Source organism: Delphinapterus leucas, chromosome 21, assembly GCF_059928025.1.
Source record: "Delphinapterus leucas isolate spDelLeu-1000000601 "Yukka" chromosome 21, BTC_Dleu_Yukka2, whole genome shotgun sequence".
Taxonomy (NCBI): domain Eukaryota; kingdom Metazoa; phylum Chordata; class Mammalia; order Artiodactyla; family Monodontidae; genus Delphinapterus; species Delphinapterus leucas.
Window position 1 is genome coordinate 25616827 of NC_143149.1, and position 27198 is coordinate 25644024.

General features: G+C 40.8%; 1 long non-coding RNA gene across 1 annotated transcript in view; it reads right to left on the minus strand.

The window, feature by feature from the left end:
* Positions 1–27198, minus strand: part of LOC149744445 (uncharacterized) — a 99085-nt gene that overhangs the window by 51243 nt on the left and 20644 nt on the right. Inside the window, exon 1 of the long non-coding RNA XR_016391163.1 lies at positions 1–27198. This exon is cut by the window's left edge and continues 45364 nt beyond it; it is cut by the window's right edge and continues 20644 nt beyond it. This is a non-coding gene — a long non-coding RNA (uncharacterized LOC149744445).

Below are 27198 nucleotides of genomic sequence, written 5' to 3' on the forward strand. Positions count from 1 at the left end.
CAGGCAGCACATAAATCATAGGACTTGCAAGATATTTTGATTACTTTTTATTTAATGGCCTAAATGAGGATAATTCATCACTTCCTAAAAAGAATATTAGAGTCACACAACCTCGTAATTATTTAATTTAACTTTTGGGGAAAAAAATGTTTGCCAATTGTCATAAATATCAAGTTTCTGTGCAGCCTGAATATAAAATCAGGAGGTTTAACTGAGAAGCTTGAGGTGTTGCTGAGGGAAAGCTCATGGCTAAATACAGGACAGGTGGATGGCCAACGAAAGAAGTTGGAATGGGAGTTTATGATAAACCATACTCTGCAAGGCATTCTGGAGTCTTCCAACTAGCCAGCAGAAGAGAAGCGATGATCCAGAGTGTCAGGTGATGGAATTAAAGAACTAACACAGTGAGTTAGCTGCTTTCCCTGGAGGGCAGGTGGGAACCTAAAAGTCCAAATCTCCAAGTCTAGAAGCAAGAACTCACTTGATTCTAATGCGGGAGGTGAAAGAACATGACAACAGGATGCTCTAAAAACTCTCTAGATCCTAAGCCCTAAAGAATTTCTCGGGCTTCCCTGGTGGCACAGTGGTTGGGAGTCCGCCTGCCGATGCAGGGGACACGGGTTCGTGCCCCTGTCCGGGAAGATCCCACATGCCGCGGAGCGGCTGGGCCCGTGAGCCATGGCCGCTGAGCCTGCGCGTCCGGAGCCTGTGCTCCGCAACGGGAGAGGCCACAACAGTGAGAGGCCCGCGTACCGCAAAAAAAAAAAAAAAAAAAAAAAGAATTTCTCAGGTATTCCTAGAGATGTACCCAGGAATATTCAACCGCAAGTTTGGGGTCCTGGGGACCTAGTTTCCTTCTTGGGCAGAGGCAAGAGGGAGGGCAAGCTTATTAGCCAACAAAGCTTAAGTTCAAGGTTGAACTCCGGTCTCACTGATAAACTGTATTGAAAGCCAATAATGATAATTGGGTCCAAACACCAGCAGCTCAGACACACAAACGCAGTAAAAGAAAGCAGAAGTGAGTGAGGAAGAGACTATCTGGATTTCAGATGCATACACAGAGGCTTGCCCCAAAGTGTACTGCGTGTAAAATTCTAGATTTTTATATGCCACCAGGCCTGGTTCTTATTGACTCACGAACTGACTGATTTTCATTGCTAGTAAAAAAGGCAGGAATTCATGATATAGTTTATTATAGGAATTCATGATATAGTTTATTTATATATATTTATTTATAGATATATAATAAAACTATATCATGAATTCCTGCCTTTTTTATAGGAGGATTCCTGCCTATTAATTATAGGAGGATTTGAAAAATATAGAAAAACTTTAAAAAGAATATAAATATCCCGCAATTCTACAATACGAAGATGAAACAAACACCATTAAACTCTGTTATATATACTTCTAGTGTATTTAATATTCTACATGCACACATACACAGATATCATTATTGCAAAAATAGGAAAATCTATTTTATAGTCTTCATCAAATGATCACATTATTGTGATTGCCTATTTAGTTGTCTCTCCTGCCAGGAAGGCAGGAATAATATCTCGCTTACCATCCATCCCTCTCCTACTACCTAGCACAGGAAGACAGATATATGACAATGCGTACATCTAGGATTTTTTATAAAGATGCCAAATTGCCCTTGTGGCAGTTGTACCAATTTTAAAACCCACAAGCAATTACGAGAAGTTCATTTCCCTTCATTCTTTGCAAAACTTCATCTTATGACTTTTTAAGAATCTTTGCCATTTTGATGGGATTAATTTGTCTCTCATTTTTCTATATTTGCATTTCTAAGCTATTAAGCTTGAATAATTTTCACATGGGTCATCTGAATTTGCTAAACAAACATTACTCCTTCAATGATTTTCCTCAATTCTACCTTTGCTAATATTGCTTATTGCCTCTTTAAAAGCTGAGTTAATAGTTTTATTTGTCCCTCTGTCAGCCTCTCCTAAAAATAATGACACTTTTCAGGTAGCACCACTTTTTCTGTTCATTTCAGTCCAGTGCTCATGCTGGGCATTGTGTATGTTGGGCATCTGATCTGTGTACTGCGCAGGGGAATCCTTCTTATCCCTGGGTAAATAATAACAAAGCTTAGGGCAACATTCTGGATAGGAAAATCGTGGGTACTGGTGACAGAGAGATAAGGATTCAAATCCTGGCTTCTTTACTGATTCACTGAGTGACCTTAAACAAGGCAACTTGGGACTTCCCTGGCGGTCCAGTGGTTAAGACTTTGTGCTTCCACTGTAGGGGGCACAGGTTTGATAGCTGGTCGGGGAACTAAGATCCTGCATGCCGCGTGGTGCAAACAAAAAAAAAAAAACCAAAAAACAAAAAACACCTCCCGTGACCCTCAAGTTCTCATTTAGGAGAAATAATGCCAATTTGTCTTGCACTGGTTGCTACAAGTATCAAATGATATACAATATGTATAAGCATTGTATAAATGTAGGTTATTGTTATTCTTGCTGCGCCTTTGTTTGAGGATAAATATTACATCCATCCATCACCTGTTTTGAGGCAAATTGCAAAGACAGCTTTCTTGTCAAGACTAAAAATAAAACACAAGAGAGACTTGGTGTTGCCCAGGAGAACATATATGGCTATTGAAGTTTGCACTTTCCAAGGAAGCCAATAAAACGAAATAAGGACTTATTCCACTGACACCGTAATGTCCTTCTGAGTCGTAACCCAATTTGCTCCATTTGTCTTCCTACAGAAGTGGAAATTTGTGCTGCATAGAGAAGCGCATTCAACTTCCTCTCAAGGGTTATTCGAACATGGGGGGCATTGACTGACAGGGAAAAGAAGCCTAGGGCTGAGGGAAGTACTGGGAAAGAATCCTAAACGAGCTAGACCAATTGTGAGCCTGGCGTTCCTGTTTAAAATTTTAGAGAGCAGGACTTCCCTGGTGGTCCAGTGATTAAGACTCCACGCTTCCACTGCAGTGGGCACGGGTTTGATCCCTGGTTGGGGAAGATCCCACAACCTGCCATGCAGTGTGGGAAAATAAATAAATAAAATTTTAGAGAGCAAAAAAAGAAACTTTAATAAAACATGCCCTTAACAAAGATTCTTACCCTTGGCTTCCTAACCATTCAGGGACATTGTAACTGAGCAGGACCCTATGGGGCCTTCCCAGGACAGGGCTTCCTCCAAATCCTCTGCTTTAGCTCCTCTCTGAAGTACCTAGATAACAGTGTTTGATGCACATTTCTGAGTTGTTCTACAGATGTGAAAGCCCCCCACTAAATGGAAGATGTTAACTACTGGATGATCCAAGCACATCGCTCCAGGAGGCCTGGGGCCTAAGGACTGATCACATTAACCCTGTGACCCCACCCTGCTACCTCACCAGCAGCCAATCAGAGAACTGTGCATGAGCTGATCACATACCCTGTGACCCCGCCACCCTCACCTGGCTTTTAAAGATGCTTTGCTGAAACTCTTCAGGGAGCTCGGGGCTTTTTTAGGGCATGAGCCACCCCTCTCCTTGCAGGGCCCTGCAATAAATCTTTCTCTGCTCCAAACTCCAACGTTTTGGTGTGTTTGGTCTCACTGTGTGTTGGGCACACAAACTTATACTAACAACATCTCTGATTTTCTCAAACAGTAGTGTATAGTTTCTGAAAATGCTTACAAGCAGATTGTAATTATGTCACATTCACTTTAAAATACATAAATATATGTCTTACATAGAGGAAATAAGATCATTCTGAAATCATTCAGTGGTATGCATTTCTCCTTATTCAAGATGGGGGAATCACTGCAGAAAAATTTCAGACCGGCGCCAGCAGGGACCATCCAGCTGAGGGTTCCCAAATTACGGTCCTCAGACTCCTAGAGTCCTATCAGCTATTTTAAACATTTCCAAAAAGCATAATGAAGATGTTATACGCCATTAGATCACCCCCAATGATCTTAGCAGGACCTTTAAATCCACTTAGTGTCAGTCACTCCATTGCATCAGAGACTCTGTTTGGCAGGCATAGCTAGTGTAAAAATGAAGAGTCACTATTTTATAAACAAAAAATTTTAAATGGGTGAACAAATGATGCAAAATGAGTCCATGTTGGCTAAAAGGCTGAAAAACAATCTAGAACAATCTAGAACATTGACCTAATTTTTTTTTTTTTTTTTGCGGTACGCGGGCCTCTCACTGTTGCGGCCTCTCCCGTTGCGGAGCACAGGCTCCGGACGCGCAGGCTCAGCGGCCATGGCTCACGGGCCCAGCGCTGCTCCACGGCATGTGGGATCCTCCCGGATCGGGGCACGAACCCGTGTCCCCTGCATCGGCAGGCGGACTCTCAACCACTGCGCCACCAGGGAAGCCCCATTGACCTAATTTTATAGACGGGGAGATTTAGACTCGGTATCACCCGCTCAGTTAGTGACCAGCCTGGATTGGGACTTGGCTCTCCTGGCTCCTGGTCCAACACTTTCCCTCCAACCAAAACTCTCTATTTGCATGGAGTTGAAAAGGGGCTGTCTAAACAATAACAGGAAAACAAGGCCCTCAGTCTTTATTTATACATTCAACAGACAGTTACTGGGCCCCTACTGTGTGCATGCTGTGGCCAGGCCTGCCCTTTGTTGGGGACACAAAGGTGAGACAAGACCCTTAAAGGATTTAGAGCCCCAGGGAGATCACTGATTTACATAAAAAAGAACGAAAATGGTAGGTGCTGTCAAAGAGATAAAGGTGGTGCCCTACAAGGATTAAGAAAGTATAAGGCATAGACTGTTTTGGTTTTAGGCCAAAAAAATGTGTTAGCATATTAAATAGCATTTCCTATCAAAGTGCCCAGCTACACCCAATACTGGTCACTTTTCACCCATGAAGGCAAATTCCTTTCCTTCCATCCTTTTCCTTTCATTTTGGATATAAAAATCTTACATATCCTTAAATTAAGGCTCAGTTCAAATATCGGTTACTCTTACGTGTTTTTCCTAATCGTCTCAGTCACAAACAGCTTCCAGAAACTCCTGGAGCACTGAGCATTCCCACTACACACATGACGCTTTATTACAGAAAGCCTGATACTGTAGTTATGCGTATATAGGTGTTTTGGTGTTGGCCACCTTTCTGACTTCATATCTTAAAACCCTACCATATTCTCTTTACCTTCAATCCAAAATAAATAAATGACTTGAGATTCCCAAGCATCCTATTTACCTCCTATTTTCTTGCCTTTATCCCTACAGTTCTTTCTTTCTGGAATGCCTTTCCTCCTTTTCATCTGCTCAGCATCATTTCCTCCAGCAAACCCTTCCTAAGACCCTACGCAATTCCCCAATTCCCTTACACTGCTGGCATGGGGTCTGACAGGAGACAGAGCTGTCTGGTAGGTTACATAAGGGCCAGGAGCCCTGAGACAGATTTCCTCTTACCATTGTCACCCGACAGGAGGTGATGCCCCAGAGGAAAATCCAGAGGTCAAAACCAAAATATGCGGAAAACGGGGCAATCATTACACAGGAGCAGACAGAAAGGAGGAACCAAGGAAAGAGCTGAAGTGGGTGGTACAGAAACCTTGTAAACCCAAAAGGAAAAATAGCAGAGTGAGAAAATGGTAAGTACCATGAGGGAAGAGCTTGAAGATCCCTAGAAATGGTTCTCCAGTTTTCAGTCTGAACGGTGTGCTTGAGTTGGAGAACTAAATGGTATCTGCCCTTTTTATGTCCTTCCTCCGGGATCTACATTAGGATAACATAATCCTATAACAGTCTTGCGAATTTAGAGTTTCCCCAGAGATTCTTGCACTATAACTTTCTTCTCAGTTATGGCTAACTTCTGTGGCATGAGAGAGGCAAGCAGGTATAGGGAAATAGCTGGAAGGAAGTTCTTTCTGCCGTGAACAGAAGGGATTGGGGGTGTTCATGCAGTAAATGGGAATAGGCAAAAATTGTGGTATTGAAGTAGGTGACCAGTGGAGTTTGGGTGACAAACCGAGGTGCTTCACAAAAAAATGCATTTACGCTATTAAATTGGAAAGATTAGATTTCTACGGTGTAGATCAAATTTCTAAAGTGTAGAGGGGTTTGGGGGAACCTGTCTCTATCTAAACAGTTGAATCACCTGGCATTGCTCTCACAGGATTAACTAAAGGGGAATTCTGCCCCATTCAGTCAACTCGGGAAGGATCAAAATGTTCATGACTTGGAAAAACAACCATCACTGGTCACTGAAGGGCATGTTCAGTTCACACCAGAACTCAACTAGTAGTCGTGCATCTGAAAGACACAGCCCTCCAGCTCAATTCATGTCTCACACTGACAGCTCCACTCACTTTCCCAACTTGTCTGCAATTCCCTCAAGTAAATCTACTGCCAGGCCGCTGATCTGCACTATTTTGATAAAGCCGACTGATTGGGTGCAGACATGCAAAACCTCTAAGGGATTCCCTCTAAAATCAAACTAGGTGCCACTAATGGAAACCAGGGCGCTGAGTAATCCATGAAGGTAGAAGATCTCTTGGGTGAGCTGTCATAGCTATGAGTTGGAGAGGTTTTGATCTGGCACTCACGTCTACGCCCTGTGCCTTGTGCTGACAGACTAGAATGAGGTTTCTAATGGATTGCTTGTACACCTACATCAAAAGCCAGGAGTGGGTGGGAATATAAGAGACCATCTACAGAAGCCAAGCACAATAAAAATAGAATCTCTGTAGGGACGCAAGCGTCAGTATATTTTACAATTCCCTAGGTAATTCTGCTGTGCAAGCAAGGTCGAAGACCACTGGCTTTTCATTTAGTGTATGGAGCTGTGGGGCAGGGCGCTGTGACCTGGAGGAGACGTGAAGGTCAAAGCTAGAAAGCAAAGTCTATGTTTGGTGGTCAATCCAAGGTGCCTGTTCCAAGAGTGTCTGGAAAAGAGTAAGCCCAGTAGGAGGTTTTGCAGAGAGGACAAAAGCAACGCAGCCTGACATTTTCCCAAGACAGAGTGTATTTCCATGTGCTGTCTTTGTCCACAGCTGTCACGAGAGCATGTAGCATCAGAGGACACCGCCAGGCAGTTAGTCCCTCCTTGTTCTGTCTTCCCAATACATTTCATGCTTGCTCGTCTATCCTAAGACCCATCATACTGGATTCCAGTTATTTACATGTCTGTCTTTCCTACTAGACTAAAAGTTTCTTTCTTAAATCAGAGGCTATTGTCTATTTTTTCAATATCTTTGCCTACCTACAGTGTTTCCCAGCTTAATAAATCTTTGTTGAATAAATGAAATTTATTTGTGTGTGTATTACTCTCAGAGCTTTTGCATGCAGTATTAGGTACTCTCCTTCTCTCGTGCCATTTATAAAACAAGGAATTTGAAACGTTTAGATCAAAGGCACAGTAGAAATGACACATGCATTTCTTACTGAGAGGTCTAGAAAATCAGGTAAAAGCCTTCCCTTTAAATAGCTCAGCTCATAAAAGTAAACACATGCCTTGTATCAGAACAGGGAGACATTAAGTTCAGACTAGACATCCTTTGATGCTATGCAGACCCAAAAGTTAAAGAGCAGGCAGGAAGAGATTTTAATTCCCGTCTATGATTTATAATTAATTTATAAGGAAAAAGTTGCATTATTAAAAATGTCTCTAAAAAATTATCTGCTTCAAGAAGGTGGCTACATGATGTAAATGAAAGTGAACAGAGAAATTATTCTAGGTTCAAATATTTCCCAAGGCTGCCTCAGCCATTTTTCTCAGTTGTATTGCTGTTCTGTCAAATAAAACTAACGTGTGTTCATAAAAAGAATGACCTGCTTACCTGGTTACTGCTATTAAATTCAAGTGCTTTAATAAAAGAGATTGTGGTACTTCCCTGGTGGCGCAGTGGTTAAGAATCCGCCCGCCAATGCAGGGCACACGGGTTCGATCCCTGGTCTGGGAAGATCCCACATGCCGCGGAGCAACTAAGCCCGTGCGCCACAACTAGTGAAGCCCGCGTGCCTAGAGCCCGTGCTCCACGACAAGAGAAGCTACCGCAGTGAGAAGCCCGCGCACCGCAACAGGGAGTGGCTCCTGCTCGCCGCAACTAGGGGGAGCCCGCACACAGCAGCGAGGACCCAACACAGCCAAAAATGAATAAATAAATAAATTTAAAAAAAAAAACCTCTATGGAGCTAAAATATAATTTTAAAAAAAAAGAATACAAGCAGTGGAGAAGGTAGGTCTGACCCCTGCTTGCATGGAGTTTACACTTGGAGGTGGGGGGGGGAGGGAGAAAGAAATTAAGTGAAACAACAAAGAAACCAACAAATGCAAGCTGTAACAAAAGCAACTGAAGGGAAAAAAACAAGTCCATGAAACACAAAGAGGCCAACTGGTTCAGGAGAATTTGCTGTATAGAGGAACCACTTAAACAGAATGCAGAATAAAAAGAATCATGTGGGAGAGATGCTGCGGATAGGGCAAGAATGATTACTTCTAGGGGGTATAGAAAGGCAGCCGGTTACTATGTCCCTGCAGGATGAAGAGAGAAAGAGGTCTTCAGATTTATCATGAACAGGGATTAAGATCAGGGGTCCAGGCCAATTCAGGGCTGGGTTATCAGACAGAAATCAGGCCAGAGAAGCTCTGAGGCAGAGGGGAAGAGCAGCTCCAGTTAGAGAGTCAGTGAGCTTTTGCTGGATCAGAAACTTGAAATAATGACAAGTCTTCGTCCAAAGACACCATCTTGGGATAAACCTTCCTGGACCTTAAAGAGACCAAATCTATTACGACTTTGATACCCGCATCCAAAGCCCTGTCCTCATCCACACAGAGTCCCTCAGAGCTCAAGCTGGCCAAGACTGTCACATCTCCTCTGCAGATTTGGAGCTCAGCTGAGGAATTCAAGTTCCCTGTTGGCTGGGAAGCGCCAGTCTTGCAGTTCCGTGGACTCTTCCCCATCGTCTTTCTTTGGAGCCCACCATTAACATTCTTCTTTGGCCCTCCAGCATCCTGTACAGCGGTTCTGACATCAGGGCACTCGATACAGTCTTGTCAAACTAAAGGGAAAGAAGCTCCTAGCGCCGAACTTGCAAAAACTCCCAAAACAATACAAATACGGCAACCCACAGAATGACGTAACAAGTGCCTGCGTATTTCAATGAGGGTTATTTTAAAGCATTCTGTACAGAAAAATGGGTGACATTGGCTGTGCTTGTATGAGGAGACGGAGAGGTTTCATGTATTTAAACACACACTTTTGGCTTTCCTAATCACCAGAGCACATTTTCTGGGCTACATTTAGGCAGGGGGTTTCCATGTTTAAGGAATTAGAAATTACTGAAAAGCACTTTGCAAAAACTTGGCAGCAAATCCAGAGCCACAGTCTGAATCGGATTTTTAAACTTCTAATGTTTCTTCAGTGTAACCCTCTATGAAAGGAGTGCTCAAGGGAGATCAGAACACTAAATGGAGTGAGGATTTTGTAATTAAGTCATCAAACCCAGTGAGATGGCAAAATCTAGAAGAAGGAATATTAGAATAGCAGTGAGAAGACCTCTGTTCTGATTCTGGTTTTACCACTTTAAAACCCTAAGGCACTGGGTAGCAATTAATCCCTCTGAGTCTCATTTTTCCCATTTATAAAGTGGAGAAAATAATGCCCACTCTTCCCAGACTATTAGCTGGGATAATTACAAGAAATGAATGTGAGTGTGTGTGTGTGTGTGTGTGTGTGTGTGTATACATCAAAAAGTATAAAGGATAATAATAATGGGAATGCTATGAGGAGAACGCTGAAGACATTAAAACTTCCTTATGTTAACATTTTCAACTTCAGAGATAAGCAACCCCCTCATACCTGCTCTCCAGGTGATTTTCAGATGCCCTCTGGGCATGACAGATGCCTAAAGCTAATTGTTTCTCTTGTAAACCCTTTCCTAAATTCCACAAAAGTTTGCTTTTCCGGCAATCTCTCTTCAGAGTTCCTTTCTTGACCTGTACAAAGTCATTTTCGTTCTAGATTGTGACTTAAAGCGTTTTCTGCTGCACCTAAGAATCCCACATTTACTTCCAAACTTCTTGGCACAGAGGGCTTTTATCCCTGTAGGTGTGCCTCTAGGTGTCTGGACAAATTCTGGGAAGCAAGTAGTCCCTCCCAAAGTCACAGCTTCCTCCTGGTTCTACCACGAGGGAAATCTGCCATTCATCTCTGGCCTTTGTATTTCCTGAGTTGGAAGTTAGATCTACCCCACTGCCTCTCAACTAGCTGGGTGAATGGGGTGGGGTGTCACACCTGCAGCCCTTGGATGGCTGCCCACGAGTCTTCTTCACCAGGTAAGGGATGCGCTTTACAGCATATCACCCTTTACAGATGTCCTCTCCTTCAAAAATCTTCCCTTGCCATTGTGTATTCCCAAACTAAGTGAATAAGGTACAATTGTCAAAGAACTGCTACTCAAAATTTTCTTTGCTAAATACCACATATGTGTGTTTGTCTTCCATTCTCTTTTATACCTGATTTTATCATACTGGCATCTCATTCCAATATCCTATTGCAGATGGAAAGGACCATCCACATTTACCTCTACATTAGATAAGGATATCACACCACGAGCACTGTGCCATTCAGATTTAAACTCTTGTTCCATAGTCATTTTTTTCTTTCTCAAATGAGCCCGCAAATTGTGCTACTGAATTGTCAGTGTGAACTTGACTTTAAAGACAAGAAGTTGTGACTGGTCCAAGGTCATCACATTCTCACATCCATCACGGAGGCAACTGTGCCCTTGATGATGTCTTCCTGTCATGTCTTGAATATAAAAATATCTGATCAATTTGAAAGATGTTAAATAGGAACAATTCTAAGGCCATAATTTTGAATAAAATAGATTTTTAAAATAAATTTATTTATTTATTTTTGGCTGCGTTGGGTCTTCTTTGCTGTGTGCGGGCTTTCTCTAGTTGCGACGAGCAGGGGCTACTCTTCATTGCAGTGCGCGGGCTTCTCATTGCAGTAGCTTCTCTTGTTGCGGAGCATGGGCTCTAGGTGCACGGGCTTCAGTAGCTGTGGCACGTGGGTTCAGTAGCTGTGGCTCATGGGCTCTAGAGTGCAGGCTCAGTAGTTGTGGTGCAAGGGCTTAGTTGCTCTGCAACATGTGGGATCTTCCCAGACCAGGGATCGAACCCATGTCTCCTGCGTTGGCAGGCAGATTCTTAACCACTGAGCCACCAGGGAAGTTTTTAAATAAAACTCCCCTTTCCCTCACTGCTCACTCTCTTCACTTTTGCTTACACCGATTTATGCCTCTATATCCACCTTCCAAATTAAGTAAATACAGGGGACTGGAGAACATGTTAAAGGAAACTACAGAAATGTGATCAACAAAATCCACATATGGGAGACTTCACAGGACAAAAGACCTGTTTTCTGGAAAAACAACAACAAAAACAAATAGCAAGAATAAAAAGAAAGAGATTGAGGTGAACTGCATGAAACCTCATTGAGGTGAACAGCATGAAAGAGATTTTAAGTGATATATCAACCAATTGCAAGATATGGACTTTATTTATATCCCAATTCAAACACACCCTGGGAAAAAAATGCGAATCAGAGAAATTTGAACACTGCTTCATATTTGATAATATTAACAAAATACTATTATTTGAAGGGTGATAATGCTTTCTGGTGATTATGTTTCTTTAAAAAGCATCCTTATCCTTTAAAGATTCATACTCATATGTTTATGGGTAGAATTACACAATGTTTGATATTTGCTTCACAATAATACAGTGGTAGGGTTAGAGAGAAAACAGGATTGGCCGTTGTAAGACAACAGAATGTATATGTATTAGTCTCTGCTCCTGGCTCCTGGCACAGAGCTCCTAAAACCCTTGTGATAATACTAGGAGCATCTCTTGTTCTAATATTTGTCTTTGATCCCCATCCCGACACAGGGCTCCTTGATCCCTTGTAAATTCCTAAGCGATAAGAGCACTAGGAGTGTCTCTTTTTTTTTTACTGAGGTGACCCTGGGTGAGCTCTTGAATGGTTCCTGGATGAGGTCTGGTCACCAGAAAGACCAAGCCATGATCAGAAGCTTGGAGTTTTCAGCCCTATCCCTAATCCTCCAGAGAGGGGAGAGGGGCTGGAAATGGAGTTAATAATTGATCATACTTACGTGAGGAAGCCTCCATAAAATCCCAACAGTACAGGGTTCTGGGAGCTTCCAGGTTGACAAACACACGCACACCTGGAGGGTAACATACCCCAACTCCACAGGGACAGAAGCTCCTATGCTTAGCACTCTCCCAGACCTCGCCTTATATATCACTTCATCTGGCTGTTTATCTGTATCTTTTATCATACCCTTCAATAAACTGGTAAATGTAACTGTTTCCTTGAGTTCTGTGAGCTGCTCTAGCAAATTAATCAAGCCCCAGGAAGGAGCCTTGGAAACTCTGATCTACAGCTGGTTAGCAGAAGCATAGGTGATAAGCTGGGCTTGCCACAGGCATATGAAGTGAATGGGGCAGTCTTGTGGGACTGAGCCCTCAACCTGTAGGACCTAACACTATCTCCAGGCAGGTAGGGTTTGAACTGAGTTAAATTGTACGACAGCCAGCTGTCACAGAGAAATGCTTGGTATGGAGAAAATCCTCCACATATTTGGCAACCAGAAGTGTCAGAAGTGAAGTGCTCTGGGTGAGTCGTCAAGGAGAAACACAGAAGAAACACACAGTAGGGAAGATCTAGAGTTCTTTCCTACTCAGGAAGAAAAAATCTGAGTTTTTCCATTATCGCCATGATTTGATCATTGTTGAAGCTGGATGATGGTACAAGAGGGTTTATTATACTAGTCCTCACATTTGCATACTTTGGAGATTTTCCATGATAAAGTGTTTCTGAAAGCCAGCTGAATAATTTGCTAACCAGATGATTGAATAAACGTTCAGCATTTCAACTGGCTGTGTTGATGTAATGTGGACCTGCTCAGAGCAAGGTGTTCGATTTATGCTTTCCCTTATTTACCAACAGCATAAAAACAAAAAGGTGCAGATGTATAACGCTATTGGGAGTACTGCAATGTCTTATACCACAGAAATGACTTGCTTAGTGCTTTACTACAAGGTGAGTGGAGAGAATGCATACCATCGTCCTTTGATTTGGGACAGGGAAGGTTCCTTCCTTCTCTGTAAGAGAGACTAAGAAAAATGCAACATAACAAGCCACTCTGGCTTTGAAGTATGGTGACTTTGCTGTTGTTATTAAGGTCCTTTTGAGAGTGTGTTGGATTCTACACACTATGTGAAGATAAAGTACAGCTGGAATCCATTAAAATGCCATCCAAGCAATGGAAATAGAGCTGAGACTGGGAAGGGATATGAGAAGAACTTCAACAGTTTCTGTAACACTTTATGTCTTTTCAAGTCTGATAGGAAGAAATTTTAGCATTGCTGTTCTCAGTACCAGGTATACAGGTATTTGTTACATGTCTCCATTTTTCTTTTATGTTTAAATATTTTATTATAAAACATACATAAAGTTTTCCTGAATTTGCTTTTTTTTAAGTGATTTTAAAAAATTAATTTACTTATTTATTTTTATTTTTGGTTGCATTGGGTCTTCATTGCTGGGTGCGGGCTTTCTCTAGTTGCGGCGAGCAGGGGCTACTCTTTATTGCAGTGTATGGGCTTCTCATTGCGGTGGCTTCCCTTGTTGTGGAGCATGGGCTCTAGGCACAATAGTTGCGGCACACGGGCTTAGTTGCTCCGTGGCATGTGGGATCTTCCTGGACCAGGGCTCGAACCCGTGTCCCCTGCATTGGCAGGCGGATTCCTAACCACTGCGCCACTAGGGAAGTCTCCTGAATTTGCTTTTACATGAAGCTTGAGACGTGGAACAGTAAATGTAATCAGTACAATTTTGCACTCTGGAAGCCAGGATAGACCTTTACATGTATTGTGATTGACAATATCATGGAGAAGCCTCTTTCACTCATCTCACCCCACCCCGCAGTGTTAGCTGCATTGCCTCAAAAGAAACCAAAGACGTAATCAGACGAATAAATTGCCACGTCTTAAAATGCAAACACTGTTAAGATATTAACTGTCACTCAACTCTTTGTGTAATAACATGCATCCTTCCCGTGGTCCAGCTCATTCATTCCAAACATGAGGACTTGACTCTAAAGAAGCCACAGAGCCCATGTTCTATAGCTCCTCATATACACTGGGCATTGCATGTAGGCTGAATAAATAGAATGCCTCACAAATACATGTGCTATCATATTTCAAATAGAGAGAGAAAATGTTGGGATTAATAAAATATGAATTTGTTTAAAACCTAATGGAATCCAAAATGTCTTTCAGTCATCATATATTATCTCAATCAATGTGTTAATAAAGGTATGAAACCCATCATGAAGGAAATCAAAATTTGGGAATCCCTCCAAATCATCTGGAAGGACAGTACTTCATTCTTTTTGTTGGTCACATAGTATTCCATGATGTGGATGTACTGTAATTTAGTCAGCCCTTCCTATATCTATAAGCTTTCTCTTTGGCCACTTGGCTGAAGTTCCTTTGGCTGCTACAAACAATGGTACGGTATACATCCTCTGACATATGACCATACAAATGTGCACTTGTGTTTCTGTGAGGTAGATTCCCAGGAGTGGGATTTCTCAGTTGAAGAGGAAGTGTATTTTAGGTTTTAATAGATGTTTCTATGTTGCCTTCTAGAAAAGCTGCAGAGCTTTGCAACTCCAGGGACAACGTACAAGAGAACCCTAGTCTCTGTATCTTCACTAGCAATGGGTTTTATAGCTCTATTTTTAAACTGAATTATAGTTTATTTACAATATTATGTTTAAGGTATACATCACAGTAATTCATTATTTTTGCACACTGTATTCCATTATAGGTTATTACAAGATAATGGGTATAATTCCCTCTGTTATACAGTATATCCGTGTTGCTTATCTATTTTTTATATATAGTAGTTTGTATCTGTTAATCCCATACCCCTAATTTGCCACTCCCCCTTACCCTGTCCCCTGTGGTAACCACAAGTTTGTTACAGCTCTTTTTAATGTCGCCAGTTCAATGGATATAAAGTGATATTTCAAATGTTTGTTGATCACTGGGTTTGTTTTTCTGTGAATTTTAAAAATTTTTTTATTTGAACCTTCTCTGCATTCTTCTATTATATTGTGGGTCTTTTTCTTGTCACACTATAGGAAATCTCTCTATTACAGAAATTGCCCCATATATGAGGTTGCCCACTCCCACCTCTTAGGTCACCCTCTATCATATCATAAAATCTTATTTTCTCCATAGTAATTACCACGATTTGAAATTATTTTGTTTGGGAATTCCCTGGTGGCCCAGTGGTTAGGACTCTGTGCTTTCACTGCTAAGGGCGCAGGTTCAATCCCTGGTTGGGGAACTAAGAACCCACAAGCTGTGTGGTGCATCCAAAAAGAAAAAAATTATTTTGTTAGTTGTTTTTTCACTGTCTCTTTGAACAGAATGTAATTCTATGAAAGCACAAATTTCTCCTTTCCTCTTCTATCTCCCTCGCCTATGACAGCGTATAACACAAGACAGGCCCTTAACTATATTTATTGAATAAATAAATAAATGAGAAATGGGCAAGAAATTATTGACAGATTCATGCAGACCCAAGGACTAGTGATAAATGTCATAATTATAGCAACCACATACCCCAAATTTTCTGGAACCATTTTGATAATTTGTTCCATTATACTTGTGCTTGTCAGACCATGTGCCCTAAGGTTTGATTCATACACTTATGTATAAATTATGCGTGAACATAGATGAGAAAACAATGAATCATCCTTGAGGGATGGTTAGGAATGGGAAAAACAAGAGTGATATTAGGAGTTTGCCACGAGACCAGAAGTAAAGGCATGAAGGCAGATAAAACAGATTGTCAAGGACACAGCCGTGGGAAATCAACAGACATTTATGGGTGAACAATTAAAGAATTAAAGAATGCAATGTGTATTTGCATTTGGAACTGAGAAGAATTGTGAATAGAAAGATATGTGACGATCAGGTTGTAGAAAACACAAACGAAGCTAAGGAATTTACACATTTTCTTATAGGAAATGTGGAGTCATCAAAAGTTTTTCAGCGGGGGGTGACATAATCATATTTATGATACAGGAAGGACACTCTGGTTGGCAATGCCGTGAATTAATTAGAAGGGGAAGAGAAGCTTTTATTAATCATGGTCCTTCCCACCGTCCTAAAATAACTTGTGCCAACTAGTCTAAGTGTATTTTATGGACAGCATTTTTAATAGAACTAGCAGGGTCAGCACTTATTTCCCAAATCAGATGACAAGACACTCTAAATTTTAGCCATTAGCTTTTGCTGCACAAATTTTTTATGCTTAAGAATAAAAACCCTAGGAGTTGCATTAATTTCCTCAATGAAGTGGATGCTTACATTGACTGAGAGTGATGTTCATTTTCTGCCAAACTATATCACCCTCCTCTTCTAATCCAAGATTTCTGAAATGCTTCTGAGGAATTTTGTGTGCCAGGTACTGTGTCTGGCCTACACCTAGAAATAAGTTTAATTGGTTAGATTAATATTAGGAAACAGCATTATCTAGTCTTAGCCTGTCACCTTTCTGAGATAGGGTAAACGTATCTGCATGGCAAAGTTATGTCTATTTAGACCAAGATAAAGGGAGATATTTGTCTTCTTCTTTTGTTAGTTTAATAAATCTCAAAACTTTGGCATGAACTTTCCAATCTGGATTAGATATTGATCAGCTAAAGTGGTGAATTGGCACATCTCCCTTTGGATGGGTAGTAGTTCTGTTTGCAAGCATCATTTGATCCTCCCTGAATGACTGAAGAATGGCTTTTCTGACAAGGTAAACCATACTTTATTGAGAGAGGGCAGTCGAGTTAAAAGGACATGACTTTGGGGTCAGATATTCCTAAATTTAAATCCCTTCTGTGTTACTTAGTAGTTGAGTAATATTCATTCAATACATGGTTGAGAACTATTTTATGTCAATTACTGGTCTAAACATTAGGGGTTGAAACCTGCCTGTAAGGAGTTAGAAGTCTAGTAAGAGAGAAGGACAAGGAAATCAACCTTGTATGTAGAATAGGGGAATGAACTGGGAGCAATGGTGACACAAACAAGAAGGTAATCAGAGAAGGCTGCTAAGCAAAACGGCACCCCAGACCAAAAGAACATAAAGAACAAAAGTGTAAAGGCATGCCTAGGAATGGTGCGTTTGGTGACCCCCAAAACCGTGACGCTTGCCTTATTTATATACAAACAACTTGTCTGTTTTCACCACTGTAATGGCCAGCACCTAAGACTGGTTCTGATACACAGTTGGAGCACAATAAATGTTTGGTGAAATAATATGAGAAGTAAAAGATGTGCTGAAAAGAGTGAGAGATAAAGCTAGAAAAACAGGCAGAGGACAGATTAAGGTTGGGTTTCCATTTCAAGATGAGATGTTTTGATTTCTATTCTGTATCTGAATACTTTCCAACCTTAGCTGAGGATTAGATTCGTCTGAATTCTGGATCACCTGTTAAAAATACAGACTCCAGAATTCTCCTCAGAACTGAACCCAAATCTCTAGAAAAGCAGCATGGATGTCTGTATTTTACCAGATTTTCATGGGATGTAAGTATTCTAATGACCTGAGTGTTCGAAGAAACTGGATGAGGCAAAAGAGTCTGAGGGCCTGAACCAAAGACAATAGTAGATCAATAGAGGAAATAAATATGTATAGTCTATGCTAATTAGGTTGATCTGTCAAGACCCAGTGATCATCGGAGAATGATAACCAGAGAGGCATCTACGATTCTGATTTGAGTCCCTAGGTTACGTTGTTAAGAAGCACAATAAAGAACGCCTGAAGAAAAACTAGCCTAGAAGAGAAGATAGTGAATTTTAGACAAATTTAAAGTGCTTATTGTCAAACCACAGGTAAGGTGCAGAAGGTAAGAGAAAAATGGAACTGGATCTTAAGAGAAAAGTCTAAGCTTGAGTTATACAATGGGATAACATTTAAAAGATGTCAATCCGTTCAGATTGTCCCAGTAATTCACGCTTTGAAATCTGTCATATGACATAGCTCCAGTGGCGTACTGGCAAATGTTTACCAACTGGCTCTCGGGGGGTGAGAGCGGGGGAGCCCTGATTTGTCGAATTCACTACGGCAGATTTCAAGCTACCAAACACATCACTGAACATGAGGCTAGGGAGAAAGGTGCACAGTTGGTTCTCACCACCAGTGGAAGCTGGCCCCAGCACACCATGATTGCATAGTCCCCCTCTGCCCCCCAGAAATTCGCTTATAATTTCCTGTGGGTCACTTTCCCTAATAAGTCCTTACTCCAGTGAAAAAATTTTCCATCCTAGCACTAAACACAATACTGTTTTTAAAAAGTCAACTCAGTACATTCAGATAAAGACATTTCTTCCCCAAACATCCCATCTGCTCTTCACAACCCTCCCTAGGTTGCCACAATCTGCTCCAAGCCAGCTGGCACTTCCGAACAGCTGGGTAAAATCATTACCCACTGTCCAGGTGTATCATAATTCCATCAGAGCTGGTTCCTCTTTAACTCTTTGGCCTCTCCAACCACCATCAAAGGAATTAAGTGGCCACTGTAGATCCGTTGATTTAGGGGCCAAGTGCTAGGATTGTTGGATTCTGGTGGCTAGCTACTGGCTAGGCTTACAATTCCTAGGTTCCTCTCATCGGCTTCACTCGCATTTGCATCTTTATTCTGCTGAAAACATTCCACATCGTTCACTTCCCTCCTACTATGCAGTCTGGCAAAGAAGCTTTTGTAATCGCTTCCTGAAGGGTGGGGGAGGAGATTGGGATCCAACAAGAATTCAATAACCATCTCCGCTTGTAACTAGCTCATGCTTATAAGGAGACTGCAACTCTCTCTGGCGTTATGTGGCAGAACAGTCAGAATAAGTCTGAGGTGTACCAGAATCTCAGAGCACACTATCTCCACTCTGTTTGTCTTTAGGACACAGGTGACAGATTACGGTGTGACCTCCCCAGTTGTTTTATCTTTACTTGAGTGCTTGTTGTGTGATAGACTGATTTTCTTTCAGCATTGTAAAGATGGCATTTCTTTTATTTTTTAAATCTAACTTGCGTCATTTCTTTTAAGACACCAGCTAACAGACTACTGATTCTTTTAAAAGTGTCATTTTTTTTGTCTAGCTATTTTTGAGATTTTCTCTTTGTCATGGTTTCAGCCACCTTATTTTGAGGCACCTCTGTGTGTTTTTCTTAGTATTTATCCCGCTTGTGGTTCTAAGTACTTCTTGAATCTATTGCTTAACTTCTTCCATCAGTTTTGGGAAATACTCAGCATTAGCCAGCCCTTTGACCACTGCTCCTGTCCCGTTAGCTTCCTCTGCCCCATGTGTGACTCTATCCTTATGTCAGGCTCTTTTACTTTCCCATGGATTGCTTATGCATTTTTTGGAACTCTCAATGTCTTTCTTTCTCTATTCTTTGTTCTCGAGATTTTCCTTCTGGCCTTTCTTCCAATTTATTAACTCATTCTTCTATCGTATCTAATCTTATATTAAACTTACCTATTAAGAACTTAGCTTCCGTGACTGTAGTTTTCAATTTTATAATATCAGTTGATTTAATTTTAAAAATTGACTCCTATTCTGTGCTGATATTCTCTAGCTTGTCATCTATCTTCTTGAACATATTCGTCATAGCTATTTTAGCATCTATATCTGATAAGTCTGATAACGGGATCAACTGTGGGTCTGTATGCGTTACGTGTATTGATTTTTGTCATCTCTGATTTGGATAATTTATAATTTTTACTGATGCACATTATTGGCTACATTTTATGAAATGACATTGTGTCATGAAAAAATGTAGAGATTGTGGACGGTATTATCGTCTACCTGAGAGGATTTATGTTAACTTTGGGCAAAAATTTGAGTAGGAGCAGCTGATCTTACTCTGTCTGATCAGAAATAACTTATTCAAGATTGGATTTCAGTCTCTGAAAAGCCTATTTTGGGTTCTCCATTACTCCTAGGATGTAGACCTTCAGGAGTTTTAACTGAAAGCTTGATAAGTTTACAGGGACCCTGAACTCTAAATATTGTCTCCCTAGCACTATGAGGCTGAAAAATACATCTGCTTAGCTTCATGGCCTCTCAGCCCTTAACCTCTTATGAAGAGACATATGCTTTGGTGGGAAAAAGTAGTGCAGAATATCAGACTCACTCTTCTGCGTTTTTCTTCACTCGGGGATCTTGGGTCACCAAATCCTTGTAATCTCTCAGCTCTGATGTCCCCTCTGCTCCATGAGGCCAAGGAAAGTTCTAATTAGCTTCTTTGCCTTTTACCGCCTAACTCCTTGATGAGCTGCTGAGCTTTTTACATCATGCAGTTTATGAATCAACACATAAGAGGAATAATGACATAAAATTTTGCCCTTGTCTCTAATCTTCTCTCTGAGATCTCAGTAAAGCAAGTCGTGGATGCATTGACAGCTCTCAGAGGCCTTCGAGTTGATTTTCTTCTGTGTTTTATCCAGGTTTTCTAGTCGTTCTCTGAAGAAGGTTGTTTGGATATAAACTATTTCATCATATCCAGAAGCAGAAGCCCAAGACAGTGAAAGGGAGTTGTAGTCTAGATATACATTGAAGGCCAAAACAAAGGACTTGCTCTTTCACATAAACTGAAGTATGAGAGGTGAATTAAGGGCTATATGAAGGCCGTTGGCCTCAGCTACTGGAAGGGCTGAGTTGTAATTTATGGATATGGGAAAAGCACATGAGAAGAAGGCTTGTCAGGGGAGTATCAGGAGTACATTTTGTGATGGCTGCTAAAAAAATAAAGAGAAGATTCCAGAAGGTATTTTGGTATATGAGTCTGGAGTTCAGAGAAGAGGTACAGTGTGGGGATATAAATCTAGAAATCGTGAGCATATGTTTGGCATTTAAAACCAAGAGAGTAGGTGAGGTCACCAAACGTATGAGTATAGATAGAAAAGAAAAAAAGACGTAAAGAGTAAGTCTGGGGAACACTAACATTTATGTAAATGTCAGGAAGATGAGGAGAGACCAGCAAAGGAAAGTAAGAACTTAAAACGAGAGACTAAAAAAAACCCAGGTGAGTGAGATGTCCTGGAATCTAAATGGAGCAGCTATTCCAAGGAAACCATAGTAAATCATGTGACAAGTACTACTGAAGGACAAAATAAGACTGAAAAATGACCACTGGGTAAGCAACATAGAGTCCTTAGTGATATTTATGAGAGTCATTTTAGGGGAGAGGTGTAAAACTCTGATTGCAATGAGTTCAAGATACAATGGGAGGAGAATTTTTTCCCAAGTAAGTTACATCAGGGAATTAGTTCTTGCTGTTTATCTTATTGGAGTTTACAGAAAACTATCTCATCTAAAATTCATCTGATTTCCTAGAACAGATTGACATGATTCATGTAATCTCATCAATGATTCTTTTTTTTAAAAATTTTAAGTATAGTTAATGTACAATGTTGTGTTAGTTTCAGGTGTACTGCAAAGTGAACCAGTTTTATATATATATATATCTCCATTCTTTTTCAGATTCTTTTCCCATATAGGTTATTACAGAATGTTGAATAGAGCTCCCTGTGCTATACAGTAGGTCCTTATTGTTTATCTATTTTATATACAGTAGTGTATATCTGTTACTCAGCCATAAAAAAGAACGAAATAATGCCATTTGCAGCAACATAGATGAACCTAGAGGTTATCTTACTAAGTGAAGTAAGTCAGACAGAGAAAGACAAATATCAGTATTACATAACTCATGACTGATTCTTTAAGCATTACCTCCTTTAAGGCTATCTTCAGGATCTGTTCATGGCTGAAGATAATTTTTGCCCTAAAATAGTTAATAATCAAATGTCTGATGTAAAGATTTCATATCGTCTCCACACCCCCCAAACTATTATCTGGGCCCTTAGGCAATATTGTGCAGTGATGAAAAGAAAGGAACTTCTAGAACATGTACTACAATAAACACTTGCCCTGGGAGGCTCCTTAACAGTTACATCTGCTTTCCCAATTCTGAACTTGCAATATTTCCATGGACTATTCCAGCCAAAATTCAAAGATATCCCTGCAATGAGACTAGCACACCCTGAGGAGACACACACACACACAACTTCTAGTGGTCACTTCTGAAACTATAATATTCACCCTAAACAAACTTCAGAGCTCAGGCCCACACAAAAGGAGCTCTTGTGAACCTTGGAAGCAGAGGGGTATCCTTGAACCTAACACTGTGGCAGATGGATCATACTCTTCCCTTCCTCCTCTAGACAATATTTATTTTCTCAAAACTACTGAATTAGGGGTGGCAAACTCATTGATTTATTTTCATGCCCACCCTTCTTCAGATATCTCTCTTGAAATCCCAGAGGACTCCACCACTAAAAGAACCTCCCAGACCACCACCAGCATTATCCTCCTTGTAAACATCTGACTCAGTATTTTGAATCCCTTCCGGGTTAGAGGTCATGCTGGAGATTGGAGTAAGAAATTACGTTCATTCCATCTCTAACAACAAAGATATCACTTTAAGTGATTACTCTCCATCCTCACAATGTATGGTGTGGTATATTATTCAGGATATTCCGCCCGCTGGAAAAAACACCTGCAACATCGCAGTGACTGAACATGATCAAGGTATTTTCTTGCTGATATAAATTCCAAGGTAAACATTCCTGGCCAGGTGATTCTCCAAGCAGCACCTCAGGAACCAGGCTACTTCCATCCTGTGGCTTCAAGGTAGCCCTGAAGATAAAAGGAGGGGATGAGGGGTTGCACAAAGGGTTCTGTGGCCAGTCCTGGAAGTGGCATGCACCACTTCTACAACATACAATTGACCAACAGTGGCCCGCACTATTTTAATCTAACTTCAAGAGAAATAGGGAAATGCAATCTTTTCTGTGCTCAGGAAGAGGGATATGATTGCTGAGCATCTAGTCAGTCTCTGCAAGACTTCCTCTGGCCACCAAATTCTCAGCTCACTCTTGCCCCTACATACAAAGCACACTCACCCTCTCACCAACGAAGACCCCAAAGTCATATCCAATCACTACATCTAGGTGAGTTTGGATCTCCAGGTGATGCACAGTTCTTCCAATAGGGCTATTTATGGCTCCTTGTGTTCTGATGGTCTATGAATTAAAAGATAAGTTATCTGCCCACCACCACACACACAGCCAGTACACAATGGTGTAACAGAGCCAAGATAACAGTAATAAACAGCCCCATTTACAAAGAGAACACGTGGAAAAGCCTAGAAGTCAATGGTCTACAGCAATACTGAAGTCATTCTGGGTAGAAAATGTGAAGGATTCCAAAATGGTGATAGGAAAAGTTGTTTGACAAGGTTTTTCTTGTGTTCTCCAAGAGGAATACCACTGTCCATCCTTCTTTGTGGCCCTGCTTCTTTCCTCTGTGACCTTCACCTTGTCCGCTATCCTCTTTGGCCACATGTGAAGTGGGAGAGAGGGGGCATGTCTTTAGGAATGCTGGAAGTTAGCCTCCCTCATGCTTACAGAAGTGTGGAGTCCCAGTGGTTGTTTGAAGTCTAAAGTGGTCAAAACAGGTTTGTTTTTTTTTTAATTTGTTTAGTGTGTGGCTTATTTGGAAATAAAAATTCTTCAAAAACTTAATAGGCTTCTTCTTTTTCCATTACACATATTTTCTTTGCCCTAAACAGCACCTTTTCTGATCACAGTTTTTGTCTTGTATGGAAACCCAATCTCTTATTCCTCAAGAGATATTAAAGTCCTTGAAATTTTTCAAAAAAAAAAAAAAAAACTTAATAGGCTTCTGACCAATTTGCTTCCCAGCAGTTGTAAGTGCCAGAAACCACATTCAAAGATCTTCCCTAGACATAATTCCCAAATACGTTTTATCTCTCTGCTTCTTTGCCACCGTAAGAATCTCTCTCAATTTAATAATAGCTACTTGAGGCTATAACTTTTAAGGAGAACACCCTGTCCTTAAACTGATCTTTTTTGTGAATCATTTTATTCATCTGAAAAGATTTACTGGACTGCTAGTGCTTAAAGTTTGTTTTTTTTTTAATTTCATTTTTCACGGTTTAGAGTCTACAAACAGCTGACTTTTCAACTCTGCAAAACTGAATTTCCAGACTCTCTCTATTCCCTTTCATTTATGCTTGCAAACTAGCCATCTATTTTTCAAGCATTTTCTTGGCCAAACGCAGCCAATAAAAACCACACTCCACTAGAGTTATATTTCTCAATTCTTCACCAGGAGTTCAATTTCAATAGGCACGTGTTACCTTCCAAGTGTTCACAGGAAAATGTTTTATCAAATGTCTTGCCACCGCATAACAAGGTTACCACTTTTCCAGCTGCCAGTTTCTGTTTCTTTACTGACCACAGCCAATCACTAAGCTAACAACATAGATTTCATATTTTTGTTATGAAAGGACTCCACTTCAACATATAAATATTTGTACTTGAATAGGTTAACTGCTGAAGCAGACAATCTAAAATCTTACTGGCTTAATGCAATTAAAAAATTTTTTTTAATTCAAGTTCAGTGCAAATATTCCTGGTTTGGTGGTTCTCTTGAGTTGTTCTCTTGCAAGTTGTGCCTTAGTAACACAAGTGCTTCTATCTTACGGCTTTGCCATTTTACAAATTCAAGGTAATCCTGGAATAATCCAGTCCTCAGATGGGGTAAGAGAGAGGAGTGTAACTCAGAGGATTTATGACCATGCCTAAAAGTTATACACATCAATTCTGTACACATTTCTTTTTCCAGCCCCAGCCTAACAGCAAAGAAAGCTTGGAAATAAAGTCTACCCATGTTCCCAGGAAGAGGAGATAGAACTGGTGAGCGTCTAGCCAGCTTTGGAGTAAATGCAGCTAGAACCAGAGATTATCCTAATATTGGAAAGTAAAAATTATTTGATTCTAAAATATGCAACAGAGACATATAGAAAAACCCAACCTGAATCCTGAAAATGTACCTATTTTATTTTATTTTATCATTTTTCAAAAAATTTTTGGCCACACCACACAGCTTATAGGATCTTGGTTCCCCAACCAAGGATTGAACCTGGGCCATGGCACTGAAAGCACTGAGTCCTAACCACTGGACTGCCAGGGAATTAATTCCCTGTACCTCATTCATAAATTAGCTAAAATGCATTGAGAATTTACTATTTCTCAGGCATTCTTCCAACTGTTTTATAATTATTAAATCATTAGTCTTTAAGATAAGCTTATGAGGTGGATGCTATTATAATGCCCATTGTATAGATGAGGAAACTGAGGCACAAATGGATTGGGAAACTTACCCAAAGTCTCACAGGTTGTAAGTGGGAGGAACAGAATTTGATCCCAGGCAGCCTGGTTCTAGAGCACAGACTCACCCATTACACTGCTTGGCCCCTTCTGATTTATTCACGAACTTCTCAGTTTAATACACTACTGCCTAAGGGCATATTCTCTCTTCCCCTCCTCCACCCAGGATGCCATTCCCAGTCTTGTTTGTACACTTGTCCCCACTGATTCTGTAGGACCTACTCATAATGTATACTTGTACCATCCTATAACTGTGTTAGTGGAAATTTTGGGAACAGAGATCATCATCCAGTCTATAGAGTGATAAGAGAAGAGGACAAAGGGCAAATTCAAGAATTTGCACATACATTTAGAGGGTAGTAAGAAGAAAAAGCCAGCCCATACCTGACATTTGCCAGGTCTGGGGCAAAAGTCCAAACAAAGGCCCATTTTCTATAGGTTTAAGACTTAAAAGTTGTACATAGAATGAACACAGCGTTAAATAAAATACATTGATTCTCCTACCTTGAAAAATATATTATCATAACATTCCAGAATGCTAGATTGAATTTAGAATTCTTGGACTGGAAATTCCATGCCAGAATGTGGTGCTTGGGGAGAAGCTGGCCCCTGACGCTCCACCTCCCTTCTTTTCCCACCCTGGATCCACCTTATACCACAAGGGGCCTCTGAGGCATATAGGCAGATACTTGGGCTTTGACCACATCATCCCAGCAAATAGCCCCTCCTAGGTCCTCCATCAAGAGAATGACTCCGGGAAAGGCCAGGCTAGAAGCCAGCTTGTGCTGTCCAAATAGGAAACTCCTGGGTTCTGATGATCAAGAATATGGTCTAGGTGGAAGGAGAACACAGGTTTTGGGTGGGAATATCCTTTCTGCCCCACAGAACCCTCACACTGTAGGGAAGGGCACTGCCATAGAAGGGCCAGAGCAGGACTACTCTCTGCAGAGCAGGACTGAAATCCTTGATTTTGCCTCTGACCATGAAGGAGTGACAGGGGTTGATTTATTCTCCGGCCTCCGGCAGGACACTTGGATTACAAATAATGTTAAAGGAAGTCCTTCAGGCATAAGAAAAATACCAGCTGATGATTTAAACTACACAAGGAATGAAGAATGCCAGAAATGATAAATATGTGGGGAAATATAAAATATATTTTTCTCATTTTTTTTTTTTTTCCGGTACGCGGGCCTCTCACTGTTGTGGCCTCTCCCGTTGCGGAGCACAGGCTCCAGACGCGCAGGCTCAGCGGCCATGGCTCACGGGCCCAGCCGCTCCGCGGCATGTGGCACCTTCACAGACCGGGGCACGAACCCGTGTCCCCTGCATCGGCAGGCGGACTCTCAACCACTGCGCCACCAGGGAAGCCCTATTTTTCTCATTTTTAATCCTTTGAAATGTAATTGACTAGCTAAAGATATACCATGAAAACACTAATCTACAAAAAGCTAGAGTGGCTATATTAATATCAGAAAAAGATTTCAAAACAAAAATATATTGTCAGGAATAAAGAGAAACATTTCATAATAATAAAGGCACTAATACATCCAGAGGACATAACAATCCTAAACTTTTATGTACCATTATTAACAACAGAGCTTCAAAATACATAAAACAAAATTGGTAGGACTGAAAGGGGAAACAAACAAATCCACAGTAATAGAACTGTAAAGAGAAATAAAATCATAATTATATTAGCAGATCACAACATTTCTCTATTAGCAATTGATGGACAAGTAGATGAAAAATCAGCAAGAATATAAAACACCTGAATTATCACTTCAACCAACTTTACCTAATTGACATTTATGAAACACTCCACATAGCGTCAGAATA